The 11,266-nt window shown below is 34.5% G+C and overlaps 1 pseudogene; it reads left to right on the forward strand.

The window, feature by feature from the left end:
* Positions 1–740: 740 nt before the first annotated feature.
* Positions 741–859, forward strand: LOC111746040 (annotated as a pseudogene).
* Positions 860–11,266: the final 10,407 nt, after the last annotated feature.

An 11,266-nucleotide genomic window follows, 5' to 3' on the forward strand; every position in this document is an offset into this window, starting at 1 on the left:
AAAAGTTGACTTCTTTTTATTATAATGCTTCCCAAATATTCAATGATTATCGCTAAAAGATCTGATGATCAAAAGAATGTACACCATGAAGAATATACACTGAATACCTGACAGGCATGGAGATACTTGCTTTCAATTAGGGAAATGTTCAGTCTGGAAGAGAGGGTGGAACTCTTAAGTTAAGCCTACTTTAGGCAAAGAATTGTCCATATGAATGTAATATAATAGCAATTTTTTTTTCAGTACAATTATGATCCTAAACTATGCTAGCTGCTTTCATAAACATTATTATTTTATCATTTTTAAATGTAAGGATATTCCCTCATAAACGTGAACAACTTGACCAAGATTACACCACTATTATGTGATAAAACAGAGCTTCAATTATATTCTGACAGCCGAAAGCCATTATTTCCCATTACATTGTACTCCATTGTCTCAAAACTTCATTCTGTGGATTCTAGAACTTATACTCTAAGGGCAAAAGATGTTTCCAATGGTCCAGATATAAACCATGCAGAGCTGACTTAGAGCCTGCCCACGAGGTCCTCCTGCAGGAGTGCAATGTGCTCTGCAAAAACAAAAAACTAGAAACTCTGCTAGATGCAGTCCTATTTGCTGCTGAAAAGAATGGACCTGTGACTAACAGATTCCCAGTAATGACATTGAAGATTAGTAGTCTTTAAAGAACTCATGGAAACTTCCCAAGACAGGAAGAATCTGTTTTAAACACCTACCAAGTCTACAGCTGCACCACCCTGAATGTGCCCGATATCATGTGATCTCAGAAGCTAAGCAGGGTTGGGCCTGGTTAGTACTTGGATGGGAGACTACCTAGGAATACCAGGAACTGTAGGTGAAAAAAAAAATCAAAATTAAAATAAAAAAATAAATAAACAACTACCAAACCCAGAGAACACCAATGCTAGGTAACTACAGAGTATAAATACAATTTTTCCTTCTGTGAAGGGGCAGAATAATGTCCCTTCCCCCACTCCCCGAAAACATTCACATCCTAATCTCAAAAACCTGTGAAATGTTACCTTGCATAGCAAAACGGACTTTCAAAGTGTGATTAAGTTAAGGATCTTGGTATAGAAAAATTATCCTGGGGCCAATGTAATTCCAAGCATCCTACAAGGGAAAGGCATATCAAAGGCAGAAGAAGGAGACAGGACAAAAGAAGAAGAGGCTTTGAAGATGTACTTTGAATATGGAGGAAGTGACTGTGAGCCAATAAATGCAGGAGACCACTAGAAGCTGTAAAATACAAGGAAACAGATCTTCCCCTGAAGCCTCCAGAAGGAGCACATCCCTGACAACGTCTTCGTTTCAGACTTCTGACCTCTAAACCTATACGAAAACAAATTTGTGTTCTTTTAACTAACTTTGTAGTAATTTGTTACAGCAGCAATAAGAAACTAGTATTACTCTCCTTACCTTTCTTTCTTCAATTCTGAATGGTCCACTGGGGAAATTTAGTGACTGGAAGAAGAGGACTATAATCCTAGCAAAAGAAATGGGCAGAGCAATAGAGGCAAAGACCATGGCCTCTTCTTCCAACTGGAGGTGTCCGGCCAGGCTGACCTGAATATATTAATAATTACTGAACCAATTGAGAGGTGACTGACCAAAGGATATTTTGCTACCTATGAGTTATGAGACTTATGTTGGACTTCACCCAAGGGTCAGGAATGAGCAAGATAGTATGAGAAACAGAGAAAATAATTTTTTATCATATCTCATGAGTTCCACTTTTCCAAAATTATAGTACCATAGGAGAATATGGTTCACTTTGAATTAGGTGACTTTTCTGTTGCCTTTTCATTCTATCGGCTTACGCTTCCTCCAGACACTCCGGTTTTTGTGACTCCTAATAAAGGTCTTTGCAATTGTCTCCTTTCTCCATTACAGTGTGCAAGTGAGATTCTCAGTGCTGACATTCTCAGTTTTCCCACGTTCATATCTACCTACCTTATGTGTTTTTAACATTTAAAAAATTCATCCTGTTTATATAAATAATAATAGACCTGTTGATTGTCAAAATATAATATTCAAAACATTAAAAACATAATTGTCAAACATAGTGAGCATACATAAAGGTTTTGTTTCACTCATTAATAAGGAAACCAGTAGGATGAAAAATAGGAATTTTATATGGTCAATGAAGAATGGTGCTAAAACGTGGATAGACCTAAAAGATATTATGTTAAGTGAAATAAGTCAGACAGAGAAATAAAAATACCATATGATTTCACTTATATGTGGAATCTAAAAAACAAAATAAACAAACAAACAAAATAGAAACAAACTCATACAAAGAACATTTTGATGGCTGCCATATGGAGGGACCTACGGGGATGGGTGAAGAAAGGGAAGGAATTAAGAAGTATAAATTGGTAGTTACAAAATAGTCATGAGAATCTAAAATACAGCATATGGAGTACAGTCAATAATATTGTAATAACTATGTATGGTGTCAGATAGGTACTAGACTTATCAGGGTGATCACTTCGTAAGTTATGTAAATGTTTAATCACTATGTTGTACACCTGAAACTAATACAATATTACATGTCAATTGTAATTTAAAAATAAAAAAATATTTTTAAAATAAATTTATTTATTTAAATTATTTTTTAAAATCTTGCCAAAACAAGATTGCTAAATTAGATGCAAATTGGGTTATGTTCTACAAAGCAATAAAACTGTAACTATGGAAGTCATCAACTGTGACAAAAGAAAAACAAATCATTGCACTTTATCAATTTTCTGAAACTTAAATTCTATATCTTAAAGCTGTAAGATGCCTGGGCCCCAATCAATTTTGATTACTACAGTGAAAGTTCCATTCTTGCCAGTGTTTTTGGCAGATGAAATGGTTAGTGACTCTGTGTCTCATCCCCACACCCTCTTCCAGACCTTCACCTCACCAGCGCTTCCCATGTTTCTGTAAGTTCTAATATCTGTAATAAGTCTCTTCTTTAAATACTCAGAGTGGCTCTGCTTCCCAGACTTCACCCTGACTGATGCATTCCTATTATTTTAGAGCTGAGATCTCTTATTTCAACTCTGTTAGATGAGATATTTCTAACCTCATTCTGACATGAAGTCTATCCACTAAAATTATAATGAAGATATTATTATTATTATTATTATTATCTAACATGTAATACTTATAAGGGGCCTGGCATTATTGGAAATGATTTCCTGCTAAATGCTCAGATGTTTCTCAGCCTCTTTAAGACTACTTCTTTTGTCTCTCAAAGAATATCATGTTTTAGAGTGTTAAAAGCATACTTAATCTTATGGTCATATTGGTATAAAAGAATCGCATGGAAATTTAGGGGTGGAGTTAGAGGTTACAGGTAGCTAGACTAATCTAGAACCTGTTTTATTTGTGTGGTAGAGCAGTTCCTAGTTAACTACCATTATTGGTTCTCTCAGATGTTAAGAAACATTGTTGAAAAAGATCACGTACATACATTTTTAGACCCTAAAATGCTATATATTGCAATGACAGGACTTTCTGAGGATTTGTCATATGTCAGATACTTTACAAAGCTGTTTACATATGTTATCTTATATAATCCTGACAGCAACTCCAAAAGGTAGGAACTCTCATCCTCTTTATATGAGAAAGCTGAGACTGAGAAGAATAACTTGCCCAAAGTCACACATTGTGTATATAATTGTAATGGATACTGCTAATTGTCTTTCTGTATCCATTCTCTCCTGTGATTAGACCTGAGTCTTCGCTGAACAGATACTCACATTTATAAGAGTTTTATTTTCTTAGCATTCTTTGATTTTCATAACTTTAAGAAGAAATTATTTTACAATATAGCCTGTATATTTTTGTTGACAAGCCAAAGGCAAGTCAATTCAGCTTTCATAGGTGTAAAGGAAGAGCAGAAAACTCCCAGTTAGTTAAAATGTTTTGACTAAACATATTTTCAAGTGAATTAGGACTATGCTCTTAAAGTTTATAAAAAGCAACCCAGTCCAATTTTAAAATTGAATGTCACTTAGGATTGAAGTCATTTTAATTTTCATGATCCTGAGTAATGCATTTTTTCACCAATGTGTCATTAAAGAACAAAATCAAAGTTACAGTTTAGCAATAGCTCTACACTCTTAGTATTCTGAAGAGATATCATGTTGGTAGAGAATTGACATTTTCAAGGACTCTTGATAAATATAAGTTCTCAGACTTAAGTTGGAAATCTATAACAACAGAGAAATATTTCTAATTTTTAATCTACCAGAAAGGGGAAAGAATTATAAGAATAAATGGTGGCACTGGTGGTGGGGTTCAGTTCTGTGTGTGTGTGTGTGTGTGTGTGTGTGTGTGTGTGTGTGTGCAAAAAAAAGTTATATTACTGCATTAATTGATATTAGGTTTAGTTTCAAGTTATAGAAAATCCCAAATAACAGTGGCTTATATAGGATGGAAATTTATTTTTTATTCGGGTAAAAGTTCAGAGGCAGATGTCTAAGGTTTTCCAGTATCAAGGACTCCAGATTCTTATGGCCTATTTCTCCACTGTGTTTAACTGCCATTCCCAATGTAACTCATGACCCAAGATGGCTGCTGAAGATCTAGCCATACATCTGCATTATAGTAATTGAGAAAGAAGAATATGATTTTTCCCTAAAGGGACATTTTCTACCACTTTTACCTCACTGGTCAGAATATAGCCAAATGGCAGTAACTAGTTACAAGGGACAATGGGAAGGTAGTCATTATTATGCATATGTCAATTGTCATCTGAATAAATCATCCCATAAGGAACCCTATACTGTTTCATTCACCCCATTTACTATACAGTAATTTTCTCCATTTTCTAGTTGTTGCAGCCCTGCTTCTTTTCTGGAAGGAACCAAGGTTTCCAACAGTTGGGAATCCATTTCCATTTCATCAGAGACAAATAAAAAGATGCATTTCTACTTTGACTTTCCAGGCCCCCTTTTAGGGAGTTGAGTCTACAACAGGGAAGAAAAAGCATAATCCAATGAACATTGTCCCACTTCTGATTTAAAATACTAGAATCTATTCAGAACTGAATAACATAGAGGAAATATCAAAATAATCTTATTAGAACTTGATCAAACACTGAGCCTGCTCGAGTTCTTCATCCAAATTCAGAATCCCAGGTTCAGAAAGGTCCAATGAAGCAAGATTTCAATGTCTGCTAGGATTGAGGTTGATCAAGTAAGAAACAGATTTAGTTGCCAGTAGTTTCCCTTTTGTTTTCACTATATTTCCCCCTATCATTCTTAGATAAAATAAGGATCTAATAGTTTGTTTTTTGGAGTCATATGTCTTCTTATACCTCTTTTCTTGTGTAATCAAATAACTGTGTTATTGTACATTTGACTTAATATTGTTGCTGCTTTTAATGTAGTAATTCTTGCAAATGAAAATTGAGTTAAGCCAGCCTGTCTGAAATGGAGACTCCAGAAATAATGAATAACAAATTCACAATAACAACAGGACCCAACGGCCTAAGAGCGCACTTGTCTTCATTTGGAAAGTTCTGTTTTTGTTTACATATAATTGGGGGACCCAATCAGGGCTACAACAAAAATTAAGCTTCCAGGAATTGTCTTCAATTTGTCTCGAGATCATAGCCCGGTTTCCAGTTTCTTCATTACTAGAGTACCATATGGCCTATTTCTAAAGTAAACACATATTTAAGATCATTTAAAAAGTCGCCCATATTGGTAGGGATTTAAGCCAAATTATACTAAGGAACATAACACAAGAATTTCTGAGTAATTGTTTTATTTTACTTTCTTGTATATAATAATCCTCTTGTATTAACATTACTACTACTACAGTAGTTGACAATGTGCTGGATACAGCTCTGATCTTTAGGAAAGCAAACTATATTCTGCTTTTAACTAGTATAAATTTATTCACATAAAATGCTTTTACAAATACCTCTTAAATTATGTTTGTAGGCTCAGCCATCACATGCATTTTAGAAAATATATATTCCTGGCCAGATGGTAGGAGAAAAATATGTTCCTCATTTCTCTAAACATATACATATATCCTTCTCAGCTTAAATTTGTGGAAAGCTTTTTCTGTTCTTAATACTCAGCAATGAAGCATTTAGAAAAGGAAAATTATTCATAAAGGATTACAGGGATCTAGATGTTAGAAGCCTGGCTCACCAAATAAAAAATAAAACATGTACTTTATAATAAAACTTTAAAAAGTTAAATGTATTACTGAATTTAGACTTCATCAATTTATAATGGAAAACAACAATTTTCTCACATGAATATCATACCATCCATTCTCTCCTGTGATTAGACCTGAGTCTTCGCTGAACAGATACTCACATTTATAAGAGTTTTATTTTCTTAGCATTCTTTGATTTTCATAACTTTAAGAAGAAATTATTTTACAATATAGCCTGTATATTTTTGTTGACAAGCCAAAGGCAAGTCAATTCAGCTTTCATAGGTGTAAAGGAAGAGCAGAAAACTCCCAGTTAGTTAAAATGTTTTGACTAAACATATTTTCAAGTGAATTAGGACTATGCTCTTAAAGTTTATAAAAAGCAACCCAGTCCAATTTTAAAATTGAATGTCACTTAGGATTGAAGTCATTTTAATTTTCATGATCCTGAGTAATGCATTTTTTCACCAATGTGTCATTAAAGAACAAAATCAAAGTTACAGTTTAGCAATAGCTCTACACTCTTAGTATTCTGAAGAGATATCATGTTGGTAGAGAATTGACATTTTCAAGGACTCTTGATAAATATAAGTTCTCAGACTTAAGTTGGAAATCTATAACAACAGAGAAATATTTCTAATTTTTAATCTACCAGAAAGGGGAAAGAATTATAAGAACAAATGGTGGCACTGGTGGTGGGGTTCAGTTCTGTGTGTGTGTGTGTGTGTGTGTGTGTGTGTGTGTGTGTGTGCAAAAAAAAGTTATATTACTGCATTAATTGATATTAGGTTTAGTTTCAAGTTATAGAAAATCCCAAATAACAGTGGCTTATATAGGATGGAAATTTATTTTTTATTCAGGTAAAAGTTCAGAGGCAGATGTCTAAGGTTTTCCAGTATCAAGGACTCCAGATTCCTATGGCCTATTTCTCCACTGTGTTTAACTGCCATTCCCAATGTAACTCATGACCCAAGATGGCTGCTGAAGATCTAGCCATACATCTGCATTATAGTAATTGAGAAAGAAGAATATGATTTTTCCCTAAAGGGACATTTTCTACCACTTTTACCTCACTGGTCAGAATATAGCCAAATGGCAGTAACTAGTTACAAGGGACAATGGGAAGGTAGTCATTATTATGCATATGTCAATGGTCATCTGAATAAATCATCCCATAAGGAACCTTATACTGTTTCATTCACCCCATTTACTATACAGTAATTTTCTCCATTTTCTAGTTGTTGCAGCCCTGCTTCTTCTCTGGAAGGAACCAAGGTTTCCAACAGTTGGGAATCCATTTCCATTTCATCAGAGACAAATAAAAAGATGCATTTCTACTTTGACTTTCCAGGCCCCCTTTTAGAGAGTTGAGTCTACAACAGGGAAGAAAAAGCATAATCCAATGAACATTGTCCCACTTCCGATTTAAAATACTAGAATCTATTCAGAACTGAATAACATAGAGGAAATATCAAAATAATCTTATTAGAACTTGATCAAACACTGAGCCTGCTCGAGTTCTTCATCCAAATTCAGAATCCCAGGTTCAGAAAGGTCCAATGAAGCAAGATTTCAATGTCTGCTAGGATTGAGGTTGATCAAGTAAGAAACAGATTTAGTTGCCAGTAGTTTCCCTTTTGTTTTCACTATATTTCCCCCTATCATTCTTAGATAAAATAAGGATCTAATAGTTTGTTTTTTGGAGTCATATGTCTTCTTATACCTCTTTTCTTGTGTAATCAAATAACTGTGTTATTGTACATTTGACTTAATATTGTTGCTGCTTTTAATGTAGTAATTCTTGCAAATGAAAATTGAGTTAAGCCAGCCTGTCTGAAATGGAGACTCCAGAAATAATGAATAACAAATTCACAATAACAACAGGACCCAACGGCCTAAGAGCGCACTTGTCTTCATTTGGAAAGTTCTGTTTTTGTTTACATATAATTGGGGGACCCAATCAGGGCTACAACAAAAATTAAGCTTCCAGGAATTGTCTTCAATTTGTCTCGAGATCATAGCCCGGTTTCCAGTTTCTTCATTACTAGAGTACCATATGGCCTATTTCTAAAGTAAACACATATTTAAGATCATTTAAAAAGTCACCCATATTGGTAGGGATTTAAGCCAAATTATACTGAGGAACATAACACAAGAATTTCTGAGTAATTGTTTTATTTTACTTTCTTGTATATAATAATCCTCTTGTATTAACATTACTACTACTACAGTAGTTGACAATGTGCTGGATACAGCTCTGATCTTTAGGAAAGCAAACTATATTCTGCTTTTAACTAGTATAAATTTATTCACATAAAATGCTTTTACAAATACCTCTTAAATTATGTTTGTAGGCTCAGTCATCACATGCATTTTAGAAAATATATATTCCTGGCCAGATGGTAGGAGAAAAATATGTTCCTCATTTCTCTAAACATATACATATATCCTTCTCAGCTTAAATTTGTGGAAAGCTTTTTCTGTTCTTAATACTCAGCAATGAAGCATTTAGAAAAGGAAAATTATTCATAAAGGATTACAGGGATCTAGATGTTAGAAGCCTGGCTCACCAAATAAAAAATAAAACATGTACTTTATAATAAAACTTTAAAAAGTTAAATGTATTACTGAATTTAGACTTCATCAATTTATAATGGAAAACAACAATTTTCTCACATGAATATCATACCCACAATGTCTTCATACCATCAGGGACCTCACTGCAAAATTCAGAAACAAAGCTATGTTAGGGAGTCAGCAACTTTAAGGGAAATTTTCTTTCTTTTTTTTTCTAGAAGAGTAGAATTCGATAGGAAGCCTGCTTTGCTGTTGCTGTGTTTTGTTTTGTTGTTTTCCCTTATCTTAGGATGCAAAGTGATTGTTCTCTTTGTTTATCGAAAGTGAAGTTCCCACTTATCCATAATGGAAGCAGGGCAAGATAGCATCGTTTCCACCTTCTGACACACTCAAAAGTTTTACATTGTTCTTTTGAGGAAGTAAGGAAATGAAGAAAGAAAAATGGCATCCAGACCAGTGTGAAGGAAAGAAGACAACCAAGGAAATGAAGCATAATTAATAATTCAGCATTTTCAGAAATATGGAGTAAGAAATAAATGCAATAATATAATCCCCACTGTGAAATTCCAGAGATTTGAGAGGGTGGAGACTTCTCACAAAATGTCAACTAGAAGCTCAAATTTTATTTGGATATTAAAGAAGAGAAATTGATTTCCTTTGGAGGTTTTAGATATATTTAGATATTCTACTCTGCTTTTCAAAGTGACAAGTCAATAGGATAAATGAACACATGTGTAGTATTTTCAAGAAAGGTGTCATTCACATATCTTTGTTCCCTTTTAGTTAAAATATGTGTTTTAGTACCAGACTTATGAAGATAATCTCTTAAGCTAAAGGGGCCTTTGCACCATAACAAACCAAACAGGAGATGGTATTTTTGGAAAGGGCAGGAAATGGCTTTTATTTTCCTATATATTACTCTATGTAAGAAAGCAATATTATAAATTTGAAATTGTCTTATAATAAAAACACCAGATCTCTCTTTAAAAGAATCATCTTAATGCACATTGGTCTGCTCTTCTTTTTTATGATTTTTCAAGTTATCACTCAAAGATAGTATCTTCTAGCTCTTTAAGTGGAATTGACCATTTCTCCTTTTGTGCATGATACTGACATGGTCTGAGTTCATAAAGGAGAAAGTATATTAGCTGATATGTCTTGCTGCTTTACCAGACAACTCTCAGTGGCTTAACACCATCCACTGGACTTCCACATGGGGTCTGTCACAGTCCAATGGGGTGTTAAATGAGGAACTTCTACTCAGTGATTCAGGGACCCAGACTCCTTCCATCTTATGATTATCCCATCCCCATGGCCTTTGGAATTCCTCGCCAGTTTCTTAGAAGCTGCAGGCAGATGGGGGAAGGAATAATCGTGCCCAGAAAGATTTTATGACTCAGTCACATGACTAGACCTAACTGCTGGCAAGGGAGAATGGGATTTGCAGTTTAGCTGTTTATCCAGAGAGAAAAATACATGACTTTGGTAAACATCTCACTAGTCTCTGCCAAAAAGTACATATCATTAGCTGCAACATAGTTTCCTTCTACCAATACATATTTTAATAACATTAAAGAATCTCAATCTCCTCCATCAAGGATACCTTGGAGTCATTCCCAAGGACTAAAATGTTCCACCACCATCTAGACTGTGTGATTGCTGCTGTTTTAAATGTTCTCCACCCTGACTCACCTCTTTTAATACTCACTTCTTTCAGAACATGAAGTATATATTCAATAAAAGGGCATCTGGCTCTTCTTGATGTCTAAATTATTAAAGTTTTATGCATTCATATCAACCCCTTGTGTATTTACTTTGAAAGAGGTTCAAGTAAAGTTCAATTTGACAGAAAACCATGATGACTTCATACACTAATTAGCCTGGTCTAATGGTGAGTGTGTTAAATGAAGTCAGCAGTTTTAGACTGCTTGTTATTGTTTTCCAGACTGGCTTTGCCACCATCTTGCCCTAAGGGTAGAACAGGTCCTTTTACTTCTCTAAGCACTGAGATCTGATAAACTCCAATGCTGCCAAAGCTTCTGCAGTGTCTTGAGGGTAGAAGAGCAGGGACACAAAATGTTGTCCTGGGACCTGGGGAAATGTTTTTATAAACCCTAAACTCATACCTTAATTGAAGTGGTGTTCTAACCCTTAAATAATCCTACTTGGTGTTGGTGCTTACGCATCCTCATTTTAAATGCTCCATAGCCAATTGCAATTGTCTCATCATTAGAACTGTGGATCTACTTTTGCTCTGAGATGAACTGTATACAAGCACTGATATACAAGGTCATCCGCCAGACTAGAATGAGGGAAGAAAAATTTGGAACCACAATATTTGTTATGTAAAAAATAAGAACAAAATTAAGCTCAGCTAAAATTAATATAAAGCTTGATGCTGTCAGGCTCACTCAGACTTCTGTAATATGGAGAGAATTATCCTGAGGGAAAAATCCCACAGTTTTGAGGGGAAACAGTTAAGTGGATTAACAAATTA

This window comes from Pteropus vampyrus, unplaced genomic scaffold (genome assembly GCF_000151845.1).
Source record: "Pteropus vampyrus isolate Shadow unplaced genomic scaffold, Pvam_2.0 Scaffold172, whole genome shotgun sequence".
In the NCBI taxonomy this organism is placed as follows: Eukaryota; Metazoa; Chordata; class Mammalia; order Chiroptera; family Pteropodidae; genus Pteropus; species Pteropus vampyrus.